Source organism: Thermobia domestica, chromosome 9 (genome assembly GCF_964235325.1).
Source record: "Thermobia domestica chromosome 9, izTheDome1.hap1.1, whole genome shotgun sequence".
NCBI classification, from domain to species: Eukaryota; Metazoa; Arthropoda; class Insecta; order Zygentoma; family Lepismatidae; genus Thermobia; species Thermobia domestica.
In genome coordinates, this window is record NC_137462.1 from 149,266,796 (window position 1) to 149,291,887 (window position 25,092).

The 25,092-nt window shown below is 33.0% G+C and overlaps 1 long non-coding RNA gene across 1 annotated transcript; it reads right to left on the reverse strand.

Moving 5' to 3' along the window:
- Positions 1 to 10,608: 10,608 nt before the first annotated feature.
- On the reverse strand, positions 10,609 to 24,624 carry LOC145694179 (uncharacterized). Its single transcript, XR_014132951.1, has 5 exons — positions 24,592 to 24,624; positions 21,309 to 21,423; positions 16,750 to 16,820; positions 11,808 to 11,854; positions 10,609 to 10,746 (listed from the first exon to the last, which is right to left on the reverse strand). It is a non-coding gene; the product is annotated as an uncharacterized LOC145694179 (long non-coding RNA).
- Between the last annotated feature and the right edge of the window lie 468 nt (positions 24,625 to 25,092).

Here is a 25,092-nt window from a genome sequence, read left to right on the forward strand (position 1 = left end):
TATTTTTTATGTGTGTCAAGAATCTTATTACCCACAAATTTGCTCCAGGAGATCAGACATCAGTCACAGCTTCTATTAGCGGTGATGAAACAAATCTTCCAGTGAATGGCCCTTTTCTGTCCACATTTAGTAACCTCCGAAAGTTGTGATCTTTTTTCTCGACAATGCATTCTCACACGGCTATTAAACTCTCAGGCGGAGTTTGAGCTAAAATCAAAACGAATTTGAAAGTCCACCTCAAAGGCAATATGTTTGAGGAAGTAGAGTCCATTAAGATGGTTGTGAATAGGAAACTGAAGGACATTCAAGTTCAAATGACTTCTCCAATAGCTTCAGTCATTACACTAAGATTATTCATCGACAGAGAAGGTGGATTCGTAGAAACCTGAATGGACGTCAATTTTCTGTAGGTAATATATTTCAGCTCATGAAATGAGTTTGGAAACATTTCTGCCACACTGTATATACCTGGTACACAAATACAAATGGTAGGACGTCAGGAACTATGTTATTTGTCCCTGTCACTATAGAGGCTAATCGCCTATAAGTACTTTCTCACAAAAGTACAAAAGACAACCTAAAAACACTGAGAAAATCAAGAATTTTAAAACAGATAAAAGACAATATAGAATAAAACATCAGTAATTAAACACTAAAATAGGTCTTGAAGAAGTTAAAATTATTAATAACAAAATCGAGCTAATGAAGTTTTGCTTTGCTATTTTAGTATTGGCATAAATTATAAATAGCTGTACCTTCTGTTACTCCATTTTCTTTGGAGCATTTATTAACAATCACCCTCGTAGCTTCCACTGGGTCATCATTCGGACGCGGCATTACCTGTAAAATTGTGTTTAAGATTCATCAGAATTTACATATACTCCCCTGGCTCTATTAATCTGTGGTACTATGATCATAAGATTACAGTAATGTCGTCTCAGGAAATAAGTACTAAACTAGATCAGCAATTATTTCACATTTATTTCAAATATTATTGTCTACTAGTCATTTGTAACGGCATGTGATCAGATAAGTTTATAGGGTAGGATGTGTGTGTCTTTGGTAAATATTAAACTCTTCTGCGAGTAATTTCACGGAAATTTTAGGTTTAAAGTTTGAATTCGGTATATTGAGCATTGCGGTACCTATGTCTTTACTTACATAGATGAAACCTATTCCTTGATATGTAAGCGTTACAAAATTTGTAAAACAATATAACTATTGAATTCAATTTTCTTCACATCACTTCCTTTACTCTTGTTAAGCCAGTCGAATTGTTTGTCGATCCTTAATATAATTCATATATTTTTTCACAGATTTGTTGTAATTATATTCCTCATCAACATACTAAAAGTCCCAACTGATCTGACTTGTGCTAAGGACGCCATCTTAGAAAAATGGCGGAAGAAGAGACTCGTCTATTCCGTTCTTTTTTAATTTCTCAAAAACGGTTAACTTGAGAAACAAAATAAACTGGACAAATTTGAATGACCAGGATTCAAAAGAGTTTCATTTAGATTTAAAAGAGTTTTTTTTTTTTTTAGATTTTTCACAAAGCTCACCATTCTATATAAATGTTGGTCAATTTGGGATAATTATTATATTTAAAAACATACTGGGAGTTGTCAATTTTATCTGGATGTTGATTCGTCTCTACGATTAATTTGTATTTCAACTCCAAATTGTTTTCAATATGTTATGGGGTTACTTGCAGGAGATTTTCTGTCTCTTAAAGGTCTAAAAAAATATGTTCCGTCATTAATACACTATTAATCAATTGTTATCAATGCACTATAATATTCTGCAATGAATTGATATTTCGTCTGATTTCATGTCATGGGGTGTGTCCGGGTTATTCTGCATCACCGCGTCTGTGAAATCCACCCTGGGTAACCTAAATTATAAACGTCTCACCCACCTGACGCCGTAACCCGTGAATCACGTTCACTGGAACATTTTTTGTTCTCAAAATCCTAGACTAACTTCCAGGGACCAAGTCTGATAAGTTGTAGTCTGATCTTTACGTGCTTTTTGTCTCGTGAAGTAAAAACTATTTTTCTTCCATTATGTTAAGGAACAATATGGTATTTTTAATAGAAATAGACCATCTGGACATTGTTGCCAAGTAAATATATAGAAGAGGGACGTAGAAAACAATCACAATATATATGACAAAAAAGGACATGAAAGTAAAATAAAAAAGCCTGTCATACTTCATAATGCCTGATTCTAGACAGTAAAGGGTACACCGTTATTAGAAACTAAGAGAAACAAAGAAAGGAAAATCATAGTAATAAATTCTTGGTGTAGTTGGTATCGACATGGAGCCTTGTGGGTTCGAATCCTGTCTACAAAAAAGTAAAATCTGAATTTTATTCACAAGGAGCATCCATGTATGAATGTAGGAAAGTTATATCACTGCTATGTAATACACCTAGTACATTAGAACATTCATATTAAACAAAATCGAAATCCTTCCCTTTTTGTCTCTAATGTATAGGTTACCCTAAAACAGAAAGCTATGTAGAAACATGTACATCTTAGAAACAAATTATGCAGTATTTCTCGGATGTGGAATGATTGGAAAATAAAATAAATGGTCATTAAATTATATCAATAGTCACCGCACAGAAGGCGCAACCTTCTAACGGTCGCTGACTCTTCATTGGCAGAGGAAACAAAAAATCAATGGTTTGGAGCTGAAGAAAGCTATACCAGAGGCAGACTAATAGTACAGATGGTTAAGCTGCCGTAAAAGTATAATGAACAAGAACAGTGCTCGAACATTTTCTTCTAACTTAGGCGCCAATTCTCGAAACTAGACACCATAATAATAGAAATGCAATTTGATTTATGGGCCTACATACAGTACTTTGCAATTATTAAGGCACAAGCTGCACATTTCCAGTCGCCATAATTACCTGGCTTCCGGGATATTTCGAGCCTAAACAGTAGGAATATTAGCAGAAATGTATTGTTATTGTACGTGTTATTACTTTGAAACTTCAACTTTTCATTCTAACAATTTCACATGAAGTAGTGTTTTAAGCATACGAACATATATATAATTTTTCTATATACAGCTTTGATTGTGAGTAATGTTTGGAATATGGTGTATACTTGCAAATAGTATATCGTCAGGTGCAATAAATAGCGTAGGAGGAAATGAGGAAACACCCAGAATCACGGCGTGTACCCACCACAAAGTACAAGGACTCCACGCCCTAGAAAATGGGGCCGCGGTGGCTCCGTGGTAGAGCGTTCACCTCTGGTGCTTGGGGTCCTGGGTTCGATTCCAGCCCACGCCAAATGAACTTTGTGGTGGACAAACACCGTGTGCGTGAGTTTTCTCGGGGTTCTGCCGTTTCCTCCCACTTTCTTCATTCCACCATTTCATTCATTTCTCATAATCACCGTCTCCTTTAGCCTAGCCGGCATAATCGTGGGACCCACGGCCCAGAGGTAGAACTAACAAACAAATTATTATATTTTTTAAATAACGATTCATAGTTTAATGGTTCTTCTTAACTTTCTTGTGTGTTCATTTTCAATACTAATTACAGAGTTACTTAGTCAAGTGATATACAAAAAATAAATTGAAGACATCTTTATCTATTTTCTTGAAGAAAAATGTTTTAAAAACCGTTTTAAAACAAACAAAAGTAGAAAATAACTAGCCCTATGTTCTATAATTATTCAAATTTAGGTTGATTTGCTGCTGTAGTGTGTTCTAACATAAAGTAGCTTTACTATGCTATGAAGGTTGTAATACTGACATTGTAAATAAATGTGATTTTTAATTTTTTTAAATCTCCAAACCTCCAGTTTGCTTTCATCCTCCTATGCAAAAGACAGACCGGATGAATCACATATTATATCAGAAAACAGAAAAATGTTTTCAGATATTTGTAATTATCATTGCAATTTATTTGTAGTTATGATATATCCGCTACCTCCATCATCGCTTTTTAAATCGATCTAAATTAAAAAATCTCTATCAAATTTGCGACTTAAAATTACCATAATTTCCTGTATTGTAGCTATTTTGTTTATTTACAACGAAATTTTCACATACATACTGCAATATTATCATTCAATTTAGACTCCCTGTCTGGTAAAAATTAGGGGAAAACTATTCAGGCCTAAATGATATTCTTAAGGGTATTATATCTTTTTCTTACTTGGTCTCTGGAAGGCAGTATAGGTTTTTGTGAACAGAATTGAAGAAAAAAGTAATTTACCTACATCTTATTTACATAGGCAACATTGACACTTTCATTTCACTAGAGTCGTGAGTAGGAAAATTGTCCCTAAGTCATCAGCATGCACTCTGGTGCGAAGAGTAGCAGGTTCAAGAAATATGAACTTGTGTAAGGTGGCTTTTATGTCTTAGGGTTTGTCCATTTCTTCTAGTGTTGCTCACCAGGCTAGATTTGGAAATGTTTTTTTCTCGGAAAGTGAAGTGAAAATAAAATTTCGTCTCGAAAAGTATATACCGGATGTGTCAAACAAATGTATACATACATTAACTGCGATAGAAAATTTATTTTCCAACCTACAAGATTAAATTTCTGAGAAAAGTAACACTTTACAGGGGTTGGAACTGAGTAACAGCTGATTTAAAAGGGCGGCACTAATACGAAGTTGCACCAAGTAGGAACAGCGTGAAGTTATTCGATTTTTATGGAGTGAATATGTGAAACAGGTCCATATTCACTGTTTGAGGATGACTGTCACAATAGAAAGTCTGCGATTGGTGTAAGAAATTCACAGAAAATACGACTTTGTTGACTGATGATCCCCGATCAGGTCAGGCTCATCGGGTCAGTTGTGACAGAAAGGAGTCTAGGAACCCATTGCCGCAGCAGATCGGTTTATAAAGGAAAACTGGTGTTTCACCCTGGATGAAATGGCTTCCAAGCTGAATATGAGTTTCTGTTCAGTAAAACACATAATGCATGACGAACTCCTTTATAGAAAACTGGGTTCCTTGACAGCTGATGCAGGAACTGAAAGATCGTTGACTCATGCCAAGAGCTGCTGAGGCATTATGAAGAGGAGACTGAGGATTATCCAGCTTCTCATTATAGCAAGGTATGAGAGTTGAGGGCACCATTTTCAACCAGAGAAGAAATGTGCAAGCAAGCAAAAATTCTTGTTCGTCAAAACCAAAATTGTTTCGCAGCTAGAAATCTGCAGGGGAAGTCATGTTGGCTTTATTCTGGAATAAGAATTATCTTATTTTGTAACATTGCATGCCACCTCGTGCCACAGTGATTAATGACACCTACACCGGCTTTCTCAAGAACCATGTGAAGCCAGCAATACGCACAAAACTAAGGGTATTGCTGAATGCAGATCTTTTTGCTTCAAACATGATAACGCCTCTCCTCACTCTGCTCGTGCAACTATTAATATCATCGACCACTTACTATTCAAGTGCCTCCCGCATCCGCCATACACGTCACATTTGGCATCATCAGGTTTTCACATCTTTGGTCCATCAATGGAGCACTTTGAACTGCTGAAGTTCAAGTCTGATGAAGACACCTAATCTGCTGTGCTCGAGCGTCTAAAGCATCAAGCAAACTATTTTTTTTACACGGTATCGAAGTTGCTTCTATCCGATGGCGTAAGGAGATTGAACTGGCAAGAAACTACGTAGAAACATAATGTACAAGCAAACATTATCCTTGCAGTAAAATAATAGTGAAAATTAATTGCAGCTTTCATTTGATTCTCCCTCGTATGATTATGTGTACGTAGTTGAAGATAACCCCCACATTACTATTGAAAAGGCTGATAATTTGCCAGCTGTAAATATGTGATATGGTTTATCTCCTAAGGAATTCATTAGTCCTTTCCATTCTGACGGTATTATAACTGGAGAAAAGTAGCTAACAATACTTACTAATTACATTTTTTAAGTTCTGTTCTTCTAATGTACAGTAAGGCAGGTTTTTCTAGCAGTAAAAAACCTATCATAAGAATATATGAGTATACCTGGATCAAAATGTACCAAGCTAGTGAATAGACACTGGGAACCAAGCAAGTTTCATGTACACTCTTCAGACCTTACGCCATTCTATTTATTTATTATGGAGCACAAAGTGTACCATCGTAATCCACGTAACCTGGACATACTTTAGGATGAGGGTCAAACAGTGTGCTCAGACATGACATTGGTGACTTTCGTGAGAAGTACGGAAGCCGTCGTGACTCGTGATCAGGAATGTTTAGATCTTGAAGGCCACCAGTTTGAACATTTATTTTAATCACCATTTGGAACATTCAGTTTGACCAGAGAATATACTTATTTCTCAAATTCGAGTGCATCTTTACATTTCCTGAATGTTGGAAACAAATTTTCTATGATAGTTTAAAGTGTATAGAGATTTTTTGACCCATCCGGCATTTTTCTGTTGGAAGAGATCCGTCTTCTCTCGCATTGCGACACAAAAATTCTCTTCCTTCTCATCTTGTCAACATTAGTTCGTTCCCAGAACCTCGTTCCTCAACTTGAAAACATTTGACTATTAATAATTATTATCATTCGTTTACATTGCTCGTATCGTGTAGCTTAGAAGAAGTTATTTAAGAAGTTAAACTAGAATGAGCTTTTAATTTTACTTCTGTGATAGTTAATTGTAGTGGCAAATTAATGAGCGCCTTGAAAGTCAAAATTGTATTTAAACATATGCTCAAATTCAAGAAAGATAATTTCGTATTATTACTTACCCAGGAAACGCCTAAAGACAGTATCAGAAGGAAAGTTGACATTATTTTCATCTTCATAAAGAAGAAATTAATAATTCTCTTGTGAATTCTTCTATCAAATCTAGAGGAGTAAGTGATGTGCCACAGGAAATCGTACATTATTTTATATACGTCTATATTATCATTTGATTGCTAGGTATATTTAAAACCCACCCTATATTTATTGTTTGCTTACAAAAAAGATATTACATGATACTGAGTTAACACAATAAATGTTCCGGGGTGGAAACATGTTATGTAACAATTTCCTGTTTATTGTCAAATAGTGTATACAAGATGCTGAATTACACTGTGGCAGAAATGTTTCTTAAAATCTTGTACCCGATGTGTTAAAACAGTTATTAACATCAAATAAAACTGTGGAAACTTGTGTTAAATATTGTCATGGCATTCAACTCTTTATAACATTAACTATTATCTTTCACAAAATTGAACATATCAACTTGGATAATTAGTGACTATGCAAGTAGAAATATATATTCTAGGATGGCAATTTTGATGTTCAACTACCTTTTCGAACTATTAATTTTAAAAGTGATGTATGGTAGATTGTACAATATAGACCAATAGTGTGAAGGTCACTTGCACGATCATGCTATATGAATGTTTGATTGACACATCGTTTCGTTACGTGTCCTTGCGTTTTTTCATTCCATCAATTCTTTCATTTCTCTTCTCGGTTGGAGTTTTCGTAGTTCATATCCTATCTTAATTCGTAAGTTCACGTTTCATATTATAGCTTTTGTATTTAGAAGAAGGGAACATTATCCAACGAACACCATTCATTACTCCCTATTTTCATATCTCATTTTTGTATTTTAGTTTACAAACAGAGCATATGGAAGTGGAACATTGTGTTGAAAGATTCCATAATTGAATCTTTTTTTCCTTTTTTGTAAAACAACACATGTCAAGTTTTGTCAGATACGAAATTAACGACAATATTATGTTTGTTACGCGTAAATACACATTTTATAAGATATCTGCACCAGTCAAGTTGTTGCCGACACTTAGTATATTATAAATGAATAGACGTTTTGGGGGAAACTATACTGTGTGGCATAGTTTTTCTTATTTTCCTCAAAACTCGGTCTTTCTGACGTGTGTCGTTTTACAGGAAAACCATTCAATTGTCATTTTATGAAAGAATGTTGCTCACTATTTTCATTTGACTGAGATACATTTTTCTAAAGCTATTATTGCTATATCTACTAACATAACTTTTTAAAATCTTGCTAATAAATCAAAAATATATTGTACTTTATATAATCCATTGTATACCATGGATTGTTTTACAATTTTGTCTAATGATTTTTCATCATAAACCTTAATATAAAATCAGTAATTTTACAAATAGTTTGCTGATTGCAAAAGGAAAAGTTGAACTGACTGGCTGATCGTTGCGGTAGACCATTTTCTAAAAGGACTAACTCTTAGCAGCTTAAATGTAAAATATTCCTTGTTACCTAGACAATAACCTCCTTTACATCTTTTTATAAATCAGGTGAAATCCGAAGCATCGTAATTCGTTCAAGTCAACACCTACTGGAAAGGAAACCGGGAACCACGTTTTCCAAAATCACACACTAGCCAGTAGGCCAGTGGGCAAGGCTGCCAGTAGGTTATAGGAAATATGTAGATGCAATTTAGTTAAATTTAAAAGCTTCCATTTCTAAATATGGATTAATGAAAATCAGAAATGGCATTACTTGCTTTTTAAATTAACATCTGTTTCTTTGTGACGCAAATTGGTATTTTATGTACAATACAGAATTCTTTCTTACTGTCCAAAATATTTTTCTGCCAGGAGATACTTTTAAATGGTTTTGCTGTCATGCTAATAACTTGGTGGTTAAAATGTATACTAAAAGTCTTAAAACTTCAGCAAGAAGTGAATAAACACGAAAGAAAAGCTAATGGTCTTCGATCTCTACGAAATTTGGGACACTAACAGTCAAACGATTCTGTTTAATATCTCGATATCTAAAAGTCGCTGGTTACAGGAAAGACGAAGCTTTCTAAAGTTCATCAATCTGTAGACTAACAAATTATGACGTACATAAATATCGGAAATCGTATAGAATGCGTATGTCTATTCGTTCGTTTATCAAACTGTTTCCCAAGGATCATACGTGGTCCTCGCAGTATGCCATTATGGACCCCTTAGATTGAACATTAGTTCAAGAAACGCAGAACAAATAAAATTCAAATTAGTAGCGTGAAACACGATACAAATTATATCATTTAATAAAGTAAAGTATACAGAAATTCTAATAACTTATGTAGACGTACTTATTATAAATTATTTATGACAGCCTTCAGTTATTGAAAAAGAACTAATTTTAATATACAGTATTGCTAAGTTTGCCGTTTGATTGGTAATACCTAATCGGTTCCTACTACCACATCACGGCAACTACCACAATTACATAGTACCTGCTTCCGCATTAAAAGTAAATTGTTCTTCGAGTTTACTTTTATTGGTCCAATCTGGTCTTCAATCCTTCATATAAACATTTATTTCAAAATACATTTATTAGTTTCTCTTTTTATTAGAAGTAATGTACTAATTCAAGTATATACTCAGACACTGTTTGCCGTCTCCTTTAGCCTAATCGGCATAATCGTGGGACGTAAAACTTAAAGATTTCATTTCAGTTTTCAGACGCTGTTTCAGGTTTTAAGATAAAATCTCCAGTAGCTTTTAAATGACAAACGGTTGCAGATAAAAGAATGAAACAAGAAGTGGAGTAGAAAAATATCAAAGAATTCATCGAATTGGGAGCTATATTTGCCCCGCAGGGTCCTCTCTCATTAGATCTAGGGTTGGTGGTCTAGTGCTTCTGAATAACAAGTATGTAATTTTTACTTCATTGAAAGACCGTCCAAAAACAACTCTTACTCTTATGTGAAAAGTTTTTTTTTTGTGTGTGTGTGTGTGAGGTATCGTTTACGAAACGACCATCATTTAATTTTAAGTCCTTTCATATTGAAATAAAACGTCTAGTTCCTATAAATTGCAAAGAGCCGGAGATAAAAGAATATAACAAAAAGTGAGATAGGAAAATATCAGTGGTGCGTCTAATGAAATGCTCTGTTTCCTCAACTAGACCTCCTATCACGGAGTTTCAGGAAGCATCCAAAAATTTAAAATAGCAAGGTGAGTAATTTGATACTTCATTGAAAGGAACATGCAAAAATAAAAAAACTTTTGTAGAAAAAAATGTGCTTCATATTTCGTCTATCTTCAGCTGTTTGTGATTTATAAACACACGACTTTATATTTGGCTATACAAGAACTCACGACTAAACGGTTACCATTTCCTTAAATGAGCCCCAACGTCCAATCCTTGTGATTCCAATGTCCTTTATCTCCAATCGTTTGTGATTCATAAGCGCTGAAAAATTTATATGAAACACCATCACACAGATTCAATGAAGTAGTTGAAAGCAGTTTTAATATAAGACTTTCAGTACAAAGGATTTCCAGTTGTAAGTTATACTTTATTTTGTAATGTTATGTTTAATGCAGTATACAGAATACATCTAAAAATGAACGCAAACTCTATACATTTATGGAAGGATTTCCTTTGGTTTTCCAATAGTACTCCTTGCGAGAACTCAATTCAATGCTGATACTCCAGTTGTACTTGTTACTACTCACCAAATCAGACAGGTCATCTGAATTCCATGGATGTATTACCAATGGACTTCTATTGAAAATGAGTTTTAAAATTATGAAAAATCAGAATTAGCAAACAATAGAATGATTTATTTGTAAAATTTCGATGAAAAATCGTAATGACACACTCATACTTCAAATTGCTCAAGATTTTTATTATCCATACATAAATGATTCTGAACAATCATTTATGATGAAATAAGTACATTATATACAATGACTACATAGACTACAGATGACATTGTTAATATATATTTATTCTAGTGCCGTGAATGTAACGCCATGATCTGGAAAGAAACAACAAAAATGTATTTGACATTAGATTCACTTCAGGTTTTTTTTTTTTTAACAAGTCCGCGTCTAGTATTAGAAACCAGTGAAACGAAGAAACATAACTCTTTATCCATCCATTAATTGTGGCATGTGATGATTATGAAAATATTTTTAGGTTATACTGCTACATCTGTCCAGCTGTCTATTCACGTTATACTTTATAGTCTATTTTCACCTTGTTTCTCTTGAGTCCATTTTTGGAGCACATTTCGCTAACAATAACTCAAGCTTTTACTTTTTAATTATTTTGTGCTTATTTCCAATTAATTACAGTAGAATGAGGGGCGAATTCTTATATATGAAGATAATTTCTTAATTTCTCTACATTTATGTTTCAACTTTACAACTATATCATATTTTTATGTGTAAATTTATGATCCTTTACGTACTATGCATGGTATTACAACACTAAGGCTATTATGTGACAGCTTGAGTACTCTTACTGCGATTCGGTTGGCTGAATTACGTTATACTATAGAGTATATTTTATACATAATCATTAAAAATATGTTTTTGTATTTACCATAATGAATTTTGTATACCTGAACGACTAACACACACCTGAGTTTCAAATATAATTTTTCAAATTTATATATGCTCAGTTATATATATTTCTCTAATCTGCAATTAGTTAAACTACTACACTAAGCTTTTACAGATATTTACCAGACCTATCCGTTTCACATTCCAAGTTCAAATGATGGCATGAAATAATATAATGAGATAATAAGCTTTCACTAACAGGTAATTGCTATAAATGGTAACTATTGCCAAAAAAAATAAGAGTAGAGGTACGTGATACCGTTACTGTTGATATACTAAAACGCACATGATCTAGAGTTACAATTCTTCTTGGTGGTACCACTGTGATAATTGAGTAACATTATTATACTAATGTGTTAAACTTCACTTAAATAAAATATAGTGTTTCAACATACAGTTATGTGCTGAAAAGAAACAATTTAAAATAAAGCAAAAAGTCGATCAAAACTCTCATTATTGAAATTATCATTACCTTCAAAGGATTTTGTGAGATTTGTCCATTTATGGGAAAAATCCTTTCTGCAAAGAAAGAGAGCAAGAAGATTAGAAATGTTAATGATCAATTATGTATATAAACTTAATTAGATTAGATACCGGTACCCTTAAGAACATAATGACCACTCATTTATTTATATCTTATTAGAATGTAGTGGGATAATTAGATTAATCTCATTGGATAACGATAATTAAAGTTTAGAAATTAAAGATCATTTTAAATAATTTTCTTGAATATAGTCATTATGCTGCCACTCATTTTCACTTAATTATTAATATACTAAGTTTCTCTTGATTGGATGAATTTTGGTTAATAAGTCAATCACATCCTAAATACAATTTACGTTACTTATCAGCTCAAACAAGGATACTTTTAAGTAAGTTTCACACAACTTAACCCTTCCCTAAAGTGGAAGATAGCACATGGACAAAACTGCTTTGTTATGTGAGGCTTCCTTAAAATATATGAAACTGAAGTTCACAGATGATGATGAAATGAACACGAGATAAAATTATCTTCTGACAATGCATATATTGTTGGCTAATCTAATCAAGAGAGAAGTATTTCTGTGGAACAAATGATTGTAAATTGTTAAGCACTTAAATTTTGCTAATGTGAAGCATACCGAATTTACTGACTGTTCAGATGTGTAACATTTCAGAGTTAATGTTATGATTTTAGGAGGAAAGGCATCTGGAATGCAGAAAGCCCCACTCGTGACTTTCCAAGTGATTGCTATCCTATCATCTGAGTTCCTTTAATACAATAATGAATTGTCAGGATGAATATTGAATATCCCGGTCAGATAATCTAGAATGTTTTTCCATCGCATATAAACTTCGTTCAATACATAGTTTTAGGACAAAAGAAATTTAAATCATCGCAACGATATTTGAGAAGAATATAATGATCAAATGAAAAGAGTGAAAACACACAATCACACTAAAAATTGAAATCATTAGTCATGGTTATTAAAAATTGGCGTAATGAACTGAAATTTTTTAAAGAACTTGTCATCAAACATCTACAGAAATAAACGATGGATAGAATGTGAAAAGTTATAAACAAGTGTATGAAAATTAGGTTAAAAAACATCAAGAAATTTTGGATAGACCAGAGTTACGAATCAAAATCTCAATTGTGTAACAAACTGTGTTTCTATTTCATATAAGAGAGGTTTCCACCCCAACTTAATAAAATATACAACCATCGACTGGGAGACAACCGCATGACTTAAAAGTATTACGCATCTGATGTATTTATGCAGACGACAACATTTTGAACTAATTTATAAGTAACGTTGGATATAAATAACGCTATAAGTTTATAGGTAACGTTCGACAAATGACAGTGTTGTCAGAGGTACTACTTTTTATTAAATTTCTTGCATGTGCTTCAGATTTTCAAGGAAACAAAAAGGACTAGTTGAGCCGAATCAGATTTGGGTGAGAGCAGTCATGTACATATTTTAAGATGTTTTGCTTTGATATTTTAATACTATTCGTTTCAATCATGACCTCTCAGGAAAAAGTCGGTTAAGTTTGCGTGTCATAAATAATTCAAGTAAGTTTTCTTAATTTCTTATCGTAAAGATGAATAATCAGATAATATTGACTGTCCTTCATAATCGAATTGAGTTAACGTGTTCATCAATTTCACGTGATTAAACCACGATATTTGCTGACCATCAAAATATTTTTTTACTTTTGTAAAACTATTTTTTCTATTTAATTTATCCAAACGACGGTTCTGTAGAAAGAAAACTAGAATTGTTTAGAAATTATAAGAGTTTTCAGGGTTGATGTAAAGAGAAGACATTGAACTTCGAGTGCAATGGGATAAGTTAGTTTGTTATATACCAAAAAGCATACAATTACAAAACTTTAACATTTCAGGATAAGGGAAAACAAATCTTTGGTACTTATTGTATCAACAAAATACAACTTCTGCAAACGTTATTTGTAGAAAACGTACGTTATTGTTATCTTCTTATATTATGCTAAGATTCTAATGCCATTGACCAAGTATGTTTTTGAGGAAAGAGGGTAGCTTAAATCATACAGCCTAATCTCAATAATTGGCATATATGGATTGCTTACTTCTTTATATAGATAGATAGATAAAGAAGTAAGCAATCCATAGAAAGTAAATTATTTCTCGTAAGTATATGATGTTAAAGTTATTAGAATAAAATATTAGGCTTCAGAACACAAAGGAAACAAGATCAATTACCACCATTGTGAAGAAAAAGGGACATAAAGTTTGTACAGTATATTTAAATACATTGAAAAGTAAATGTTTTGGGGGGAGCTTAAAACAGTTATTTACAATATCAGGGCATGAATCATTTAAGCTGTGAAAGAAGCCTCAGATAGATATCTTTAAAACTAAAATATGTGCGTAATGACAGAAGGGTAAACTTCATTTCCTTGTGCACTGAACGCACCATATGTACGGTATTTGTATATATAAATAGTTTATACCGATGGTATTTAGCTTTGACTGAGTAATTTGCGATGAGGCTACAGATTATTCTATAAAATTGGTTCGGAATCTCACCCTCCCCTTCGTTTAAACATTGAGTAAAACTAACACATACATTTGAATTTTCCTTTATGTAAAATTCGAACTTCTCATTCGAAACAAACAGAAAAAGTACACAAATATGAATCGAGTTTAGTTGAGAGAATATCATTCCAATTTTATGGTACTTTACTTTTATAATATTTCCTAGAGCTAATGAAACGTCTATAAGAATAGTTGTATTAGCATTTATAGACATATTTTATATCTGTTTTAGAAACCGAAATATGATTTTCGTTAAAGTGCATTTTCTTGTATTTTTCCAAAGGTCTTATTCTGTGGACGGATGCCCTTTAAATAAAACTAAATCCAGTACTTCTTAGGTATTGTTATAAATTTAAACTTAAATATAAACCACCGCACTGAAAAAAGAGGTTCTTTGAAGTAAATGGGTTCTTAATGTTTCTGCCATTCTACAGTCAGTGACAAAAGTTCTTGTCGTTTGATTAAATTAGTTTCGTAAATAACTTCAAAAAGGAAGGACAATTTGAATACGGTTTTCAGCAAAACAAAAACAAAAAATTTCTGCACGTCCCAACCTTGAAACTCGTAAAACTGTGTACGTTCCACCGTTAATCCCAAAATAACTTTTACCAAACTGAAAGAACTTTTATCACTGACTGTACATTATACCTAACAGTGGTCTAGAACACAATTTCTCCCCTAAACCATGCTGCCATTTACAGGTCTGCAGACAGATCATTAACGTAGACAAAGATTATCTTTCCAAACTATTGGACTAATGTGGTTTCTTAAGTTAATATTTTAAAAGCTTTATATTTTCAATAGAACAAAATCAGTTTTTTCCAGAAATTGATTTTTGGATCAAAAGATCCAATATATTTCAGGCAAACATTATCTTGTAGGCCTTATATTTCTAGAACTACATATAATGTAGCCAAACCAAAACTAACAAATTACTCAGTATGATATGCTTATCTCGTAAAAAAAAAAAAAAATGAAAACTTCCTTTAGCGGCCGTTCAAAAATTTTGTGGCCCCTGATGTAAAAAAGTCAAAATATTTATCAATCAAACATTTTCTTGTACGCCCATATTTTGAGAACTACATATAGTGTAGCCAAACCAAAACTAACAATTTACTCAGTATGATGTTCTTATTTGACAAAACATATGAAAACTCGATGTAGGGACCGTTTAAAAATTTTGTTGCCCCTGATCCACAAAATTCAGTATATTTCAATCAATCAAACATTTTCTTGCACGCCCTATATTTTGAGAACTACATATAGTGTAGCCAAACGAAAACTAATAATTTACTTAGTATGATGTGCTTATTTTGCAAAAAAAAAAAAAAAAAAAAAAAATGAAAACTCGATTTAGGGGGCGTTTAAAAATTTTGTGGCCCCTGATCCAAAAAATCCAACATAATTCATTCAATCAAACATTTTCTTGTACGCTTCATATCTCGAGAACTACATGCAGTGTAACCAAATCAAAACTAACAATTTACTCAGTATGATGTGCTTACTCCGTAAAAAATATGAAAACTCGATTTAGAGCCCGTTTAAAAATTACGTGGCCCCTGATTTACAAAATCCAGTATATTTCATTCAAACATTTTCTTGCACGCCCTATATTTTGAGAACTACATATAGTGTAGCCAAACCAAAACTAATAATTTACTTAGTATGATGTGCTTATTTTGCAAAAAAAAAAAAATATGAAAACTCGATGTAGGGGCCGTTTAAAAATTTTGTGCCCCCTGATATAAAAAAGTCAAAATATTTCATTCAATCAAACATTTTCTTGTACGCCCATATTTTGAGAATTACATATAGTGTAGCCAAACCAAAACTAACAATTTACTCAGTATGATGTTCTTATTTGACAAAACATATGAAAACTCGATGTAGGGGCCGTTTAAAAATTTTGTTGCCCCTGATCCACAAAATTCAGTATATTTCATTGAATCAAACATTTTCTTGTACACCCCATATTTTGAGAACTACATACAGTGTAGCCAAATCAAAACTAAGAATTTACTCAGTATGATATGCTTATTCCGCAAAAAATACGAAAACTCGATTTAGAGCCCGTTCAAAATTTTGTGGCCTCTGATCCAGAAACCAATTATTGCCAAGATCGCAATCTTTTGGTGCCTTTTTTGGATCATTTCTAAAATTCTTGACCAGGATCGTAATCTTTTAATCCATTTTTTGGGGATCATTCGTAAACTTCTTATTATGTAGTTTTAATAGCAGACCTTTGATGTGTAAAATTTAAAAAGAATAGCCTCTAACTCAGGATATAATATTTTTAAGATTTATCTAGTTTTGCTATTAATATGAGTATTAAATTACGAGAGGAACTTACACTTAAATCTTTGTTCATTGAAAACATGCATTTAAGGACTTCATTTGCCGTTTCACAGGAATCGGCACCACCTGAAACAAAACCAAAGAAAGTAAATATTATTTCTACTTGACTATCTAGAAGCAGAAGATTTTCTAACACTACGTAGCTTTGTTTCTTTCACTAACTTAAATTGAGACTGAACTAAAGATTCAAAATACTTAGTCCACTAAATAGATATCCATACATCTAATCATTGTATGGGTGTCCATTAATATCTAATACATGATCAATGTAAAGGTCAACAAATAACATTTCACACGGAATAACAGCTGACAAGTTGTTTGTTGTGCTGTGAAGTGAAAATGATATCTTAAATTTAACATCCCATGGTTTATCCTTTAGGCTCAATGTGACGAATGATTAACGGAAGTGAAAGATTATAATATTAATTGATTGGAATGAGAATGTAGAAGGAAACTAGAAATTATCGAGGAAAAGCACGTATACGATGTTGTCCAAATTCGTGGCTTCAAAATCGAATCAGGTACTCCTAGCACCATAGATGAGAGCTCTACCACTGAGCTACGTAGTTTTGTGTAATTTACGTAGTACGAAGTTCATATATTGATATGGTAGACATAGTGTACTGTATAATTATTATGAAGCTACAGCAAAAGACCTTCTGTAACAGTGAGTTCTGTTGATAGTTTTGGAATACAGTGTCGTTTATTTTAGTACGGAGGCTAGTGTAATGAGATGTGAACTTACTACTACTTTAAGTTGAATTCAAAACGCATAGCCTCCTATAGGGAATACCAACTTGTTCTTGGTCACCGTTTAAGTTAAGGGTAATTATTATCACGAAGCAACCTTCGAAAGTAAGTAGGAACGTGAATGCCGTAAACGGAAGAAAATTTAATATTAGAAGCCTAAAATATCTAACAGTCCAGAAAGAATGTCAAATTAATATTTAAAGATAAAAGTACTACGAAAGTAGATCATGACGAAAGCGGATATAATACTTAGTGGCGTTAGTTGGAGCTACAAATTTTCCAGACATTTATATATATCTTGTACAGTAAAGCAAGATCTTAAGGAAGTAAGCAATTACAATCAAGACTGGATTTTCATAAGAAAAGGTAACTCCAAATACAGTAGAAACCCGTTACATCGAGTATCAAAGTATGTTTCCTGAAGTCTAGTTAAACTTCCAGCCTCTTGCATATGTGTAGTTTAGTTCCAATACAATTGCCACTGAAAATTCTTGCACGTATATTTGAAGAATTCGCTGTTGGTTTCACCATAAAAACCGATTGCTCTGCAGCTTCTCAATTTGTTTAGATTTGATTCTGCTCCGCTCGGTATCTCCATATTCTAAAATATCGCTTAAATTATTTGTTGTAGGTAGTTATATTTATCGTATCCCTTTTCTACCTTTATTTATTTCGCTGAAGTGACAATGGCTTCAAAATTGATAAAATAGCTATGGAGTCTTATAAAGGAGGTATAGTACGCTGAATTGCAATTTATTGCAATATAGTAATAATGTTACGCTAATAAAATTGTGCTTTATTTTTAACTAGCAAAGTTTCATTACACCTCGGTAAGTGTAAAGCACTTTCCCAACACGCGTGATATAACTGTTTCTACGGTATTGTTTCTGTGATGGTGAACCTTCTACTACTTAAGCCACACATTTAGTCAGTTAGTTAACGTCATTATATTTTATTATGATTATTTGCTCACTCAAGATTTTATTGATTATTTTTGAGAGTTTACGCTACCTTAAGCATGTGTAATTTAAACAAAAAAAAATAAAGAATTGTCTTAACCGTGTTGTGTCGTTTCGTCCCAGTATCGTTTCGTCCCAATTCCACCACGTGTCATATCGTTTCGTCCCAATTCCACGAACACGAAACTTAGGTTTCGAGTAGCGTTTCGTCCAGTAGTTACACTCACAAACACACAACACACACACACATTTATTAAGTTTACAGTGCGATAAGCTTCACTGTTGTCACCAGCCTGGACTGCGTGCCATCTTTTATTGGTACCTCTCTGACATACGTGGGCCTGCTTTATAAGCTTGGCACTCAAGGTAGTAAGTAACCCACGAATTTCATGGACCCGCGCGGTTAATTCATGGATTATTTTTTAAAATTTGCATAAACTAAAAAATCCACGGAATTACCGCACCCGGACTTAAAACTTAAGGCCTAGACCCAAAAATATAATTGCAGCCAGCGCTTTGTTACTTATTAAATGATATTCGTATATTCTTCGCTATCAATAGCTTCGTCCAATATTTTCATATGTCAGTCCTAACGGCTTTTCTTTCTTTTTAATCTATAAGGATTAAGTAAGAGACACTTCTCAAAAAGCTCAAGATGTCTCCTGACTTTTCCAGTGACTCAATTGCTCTTACAATTCTGTCATCCATGGAAACATATTTGTGGATTTTCAAACCAGTGGTCAACAAAGTAATGAAAAATTCAGTCAGTTTTTCGTGGTCTTCTGTGATACTATGGATATATAGTCATCCTCCCTCCATTTTTGCTGGCTTCAAAAAGGTAAGGCAGCACACATCCTGAGTCCCGTACTTCCACTGGAGAAGGCTCGTTAGCAAGTGCTCGAAGTGCCTAGTAGGCCTATCCGGCTGTGCTAGTACCTAGATTAAGTTTCAAAATTACCGGTTGATCAACGTGTGAGTTATCACCTGTGTGGGTTACTGGACGAAACTCTATTCATTAGTCTGTTCAGTAATCAATAAACATAACGGTAGCTCGAGACGAACTGCCATGGATTTGCATTGGGACGAAACGCTACTACACCGGGACGAAATGCTACGGATTTTGTCTTCGGACGAAATGCTACTGGGACGAAATACTACGGAACCTGTCTTAACGACGTTTACATTCTTAATGTCTTGTTTTAAGAACGAGTCTACATGAGACGTGGATCTAACATTTAACAAGAAACAAGAAATGGTACAGCTAATATGCGTGGATACTTTTGCGATTAGTAATATAACAAGTAGCTGTATTACGTCTGCAAGATGTGAAAGAGTTTGGTTTGTATGAGTTGATATTTTCTGAATTAATATTAAAACGGGAAGTGGTAGTAGATTTCTATCACTTTTGATTCTAGTAGAAAATTAAGGATGGTGACGGAATCTAGTCTTGGAATACTTGCCGGAAATTGTTTCTTCCTACCAATTACCGTTTTGAGTCTATAATGATCTATAGTAAACTCAACAAATTACAACTTTAATAAAATCCAATGTAGCTCAATCGATACAGCCACATCAATGTACACTCATGTCCAAAATTATTGTCGCATGTCTATAAATATGTTGTTATAGGAATACAACTTGATAACGAATTCGACAGGTATTTCTTATAATGTTAGCATGTGTATAATCGGCAAAGACATGTATGTGGCAAATTTCATGTCAAAAGAGCAATAAATAAGAACAATAAAACGAAAATAGAACTTTCTTGTTGATTTAGCAACATTTTGTTTTAGTTATTCTAATTTTCGTATTTATAATTCTTTTTCTATGACATTTACCACAAATATACATTTTTCGATCATACACATAGTATCAGTATTAAAAGTATCCTGCAAAATCATTGACAAATTATATCCGTACAAGAAGACAGTTATAGATATACGACAATCATTTTGGGCATGAGTGTACCTTTCGTTTACATTCAACTCGTATTGTGTCATTTTTATACTTTCTCAAAAGAAATTCACAGACTCAATATATAAAGTCAAACATGGTTAAGTGTGATTCCAAAGGACTACTAACTTAATCTCACCAATAGAAGTATCTCACTTATCGAGTTTCTTACTTTGTAGGTTGAAGAATGCGATGTCTCACTTATCGAGGTAACGTTGAAGGACAAGATTCGTAGTAATAGAGGTCCCACTTATCCAGGTTTGACTGTATAATAAACATTGTTTCTAGCCTATAATAAATCAAGCTCTTTATCCATACAGCTGGATCTATTCATATTTCATCTTAACTGGATCGATTCTATTTGCGAGCTCCTTCGTGGCTAAGCGGTTAGTGAACGCGCCTTGGTGTGAGAAACCCGGGGTCGATTCCTGGCGGGAGCTCATGTGTTTCGGATTCTACGTTAATCAGTAGATCCACGTCTCCCTCGCTGCTGAACGGGACGTTAAACTCAAAGTTAATCAAATCAAATCAAATCAAAATCGATCCTAACGTCAAGTACAAGGTAGGTATTCATTAAAGGTTCAACCAGGATATTCAATGTCACAGTTCAAAGGCAAAAGCACTTGGTAAACTGTGCTCTCGGTGGCAAAGAAGTTACATATGTGACCCTGCATTTGATTTCTACTGAAAGTGCTTGTCTTGATACAAAATAAACTAGTGGATCGTATGACACTAAGGTAATAGCAATATCTTTGCGTCTCACAACTCTGGTGTTGAAATGAGACGTTAATCATCCATCAATATTGCATTTAATAATAAAAAATGCAAAAATAAATTCTAGTACGTATTTTTAAAAGAATTTTTACTACAATTTTTAATGAATGAAACTTACTTTTTGCGCCGCAAGTGTCAATAACTTGAAACATGAACTTCTTTGTTGCTTCATCTGGAGCGATGTTTTCCCATAAAGCTTTTGCAGTAGGTATATGATATTTTCCACCTTTCATCTAAAGAATTGAATAATATAATTAGATTATTTATCATTGTCTAAAGATACACAATGCAGTGTGAACTTTCGCTAGAACTTTAACCCTAAAGGACTAGTGTGATCTACTTTAGAGTATACTCACTATAGGCATATAACGAAATCATAACTTAATAAAATTATTATAAATAATAAATGTTGGCTATCGCACTAACTTTCTTGTTTCTATTAGTTTTATTAATTTAATTGTTAACATATTTTCTAATGTTGTCAATAATATGAGGCGCTCAATGCACAAAAGATTCAAATCCACTTTTGCTCGTTTTGGACATGTTTTCATATTCAGGATCTCTACCCGAAACTCCTTTCAGTGCTTATCACATCCATGTACAGATATTGTAAATAACTCTAATGTAAAAAATAGTGTTCATTTTTTCATATATTAAAACAGAGGATATAAATTGTATCCCTTTCTCCAACAACTTTGGTTATTGGGCTTGAATTCCTTGTTCGCTGAACACCCCATGTGAAGTAATCAAATTTTAGTAAAATAAATAAAGCTTTTGGGGGAGAAGGGGTAAAATTCGTTTGATCACAATTTATTAAAATTAGTAAACTATCCTTTCTGATTATTCCCGAGAGAAATGTACTATAGTGTAGAAAATGAAATATTTTCCTTATAAATTACGAAAAAGTCGCTACAACTGTTTAGGATAAAATTACTCTATAGAAATAACTTAAGAAATAAATTATCCTTTTAGATTTTAGGAAACTGAGATTAATTATGGCACTTTTTGGATGAAACATTGATACTATTCAGAGTCCGTTTAATGTTTCTGCCGCCCTGGGCCATAAAAAACCTGCCGCTTCGGACCATAAAAATCTGCTCAATATCAATAAATACCAATGTAGAAAATTTGAGACAGTGAAGTGAATAATCAAAATTGAAGTGAAAGTGAAAAATAAAATATATATATATATATAATTTTCAGCTTCAGTGAATAAACTTATATATTTTAATTTGACGATGAAAAAAGAAGTTTCGAGAAAGTTTGCCGTCCCGGGTCATCGCCGATGTTGCCCCCCCCCTAATGCTATGCATTCCTTAAGTTTTTTTTTCAACTACCAGGAAAATACTACTTTTGGTTTATTTTTTTAAAAAAGTGCTTTTATTATGTTTAAAGTTGGGAATAAAATTGTTCCCCTTTCCTATGAAAGATGTCTATCAAGAGCAATATACTCTTTTAAGAAGTTTGAAACATTCAGATTCCTCAAAATTTCCATTATACTTCTGCCCCAACTATAAAATTCTACATAAATACTCTAACTGCTTAGAAAAAAAGTTCCATCATTATGCATTTATAGTAACTATCTTTGTTCTTTATCTTACTATGTAATTAATGGATATTGATAATCGTAACGTCCTGCCTTGCCGTTTTATTTACTTACTCTTACAACACTTGTTACTCTTAAACTATTACAAACTAATTGAAAAATAAAATATATTTATCAAATAAATAGAAACTGTAAGTTCAAATTTTTGTGGTTGAACATTTTACTATAGTTCTATAGTCATATGATAGAAGATAATATGTACAGTGAATCAAGAGTGCAAATTGCCTTGTAATTTCTGAACCAGAAGGGAGTTAGATATCATCTTGAGTAAGTATAATGGTCCACACTTGATTAGATGCAGTGTCACCTTGTTGGCCATCTTGAAGTCCATCAACTTGGATTCAGATTCTAATTATAAATAGGAAGGGTATATTTAATATTGAATAATTTTTTGCCACAAACAGAAATCTGAAGTAATTTTAGATTATTTTTTTTCATGTAAGAGTGATTACCCGAATAATGGTGGGAAGATGTGTGTTGTAACATCATATTATTTTTAATCTTTCAACTAATCCAGCATTATTGTGAAAACTCATTTATAAAAGGTGGTTACAGCCTGAGTGATCACAGCTGAATGTAACGCACTAAATTCAACATTATGCGACATTTCAAACATCGCCATATTAATGATAATTAATTACTGTAGAAATTTATATTCTTTGGAACAAGTGTGCATGTTTTGCAGTTGTTTTGTGAGGTCAGTGACTGACAAAGAAACAAAGACTGACAGTGAGCGCTAGTACGCATGCTATCGAGAAAAAATTGTGTTAGCCCTAGTTTCAGTTCCAATGACAGTTCACAGAATATGATCCTAAAAAGCAAATATAGTTTGTCTTATGGACTGTACAAGAGTGCAAAAGGAATATGCAACAAATTTTTCTTTAGTCACTGAGCAATGTTTATGTTGAATGCAATCCCAACTGGGATACAACCCAGTAAATGTGTGGGAGCGGATAAAGTGTTGCGCAGATTTGTTGCAGGGAAAGTACACACCCTTTGTAGATTCCTGTTCATCGACAGAACATTGTATGGGAACCAATATATTGATGTTCTACGCGAGTGTGTGCTAAACCTTCTGTTGCCTCACGAAGTTTAACTTTGAAACTATCCCAGTGATTGTGCACCTCAGTACTTTCATGTGGTGATCTGACAGATTTTGGATAAGCAGTTTCCCGTATATTTTAAGGTAGATGTGGTCAACAGATCTTCAGATATCAATTTAACTTTTTTACCTCTGGAAACATTCTAAGTCTCTGTGTAACAAGTGACAATCTACAACTTACCCCTCTCAAACAACACAATGTAAACGCCTATATCTCCTTAGAACCCAAAAGTTCAAGGAGGCTGAGAAAGATTCTCATTGGATAAATCAGTAACAGGATGGTCATATTAAACATATCTTGTATGATGTAATTTCCTCACATTTTTCAGATAAAAACTCTTACTTGAGTAAAGTCAGCTCAAGAATAATTTCAAATTTGTGTTGTGTTAAAGAGAAATCTAAAAAAAAATATATCACCCTTCTCATAAAAAATTAATCTGATCCAAAACCGCTAGTAGTGCTACACCGTCTCAAACTTGCTCTATCTTTATTCTCTCCCTCTCTATCGTAGAAGGGTTACCGTTTCTTCCTTTAATTTTAAAGTTACATAGTTGTACCTTAATTTTGCCTTGACCTCTAGAAGGAGCTTGTTTTTAAGTCAAAGTTTCACAGGACGTTAAAGGCATTTACACTAACATTTCAAACTCTGAAGAAAGTAAAGAGGATCAAATCTTAACTATCCTAACTACTTACCAATTGAAACCCTTCCATGTAACAGTTGGAGAAGCACTGGAATTACAGAAATCGAATTCTATTTAATCAAAGAGGTAATCATTGACACAATAAGTAATAACTATATTAAAGCAATAGTAAATTGGTGTCAATCTAACATATTAACTATAAATAATAATAAATGTTAAATCATTATTTTTGTATTAAAAAATTAAGAAAGCAGTGCAATTTCAATATACAATGAACGAAAGTGACGTACTCGTTGCAAATACTATAAATAATTTAGGTATAATAGATGATCTGAACTTGACAAACCAACATTGACAACACAGTAAACAAAGAAAAGAGAATTTTGAGTTTATTCTAGGAATTCACTAAACATCTAAAAATTTTAGCTAGTCTTCAAAGATTGTACTACTAAACCAAGTTGGAATATACAATCTTTGCACGATACCCAAAACCAAATTTTCTAAAATAAATAAATAAATAAATAAATAAAAATAAAAATACGGGGAACAAGCA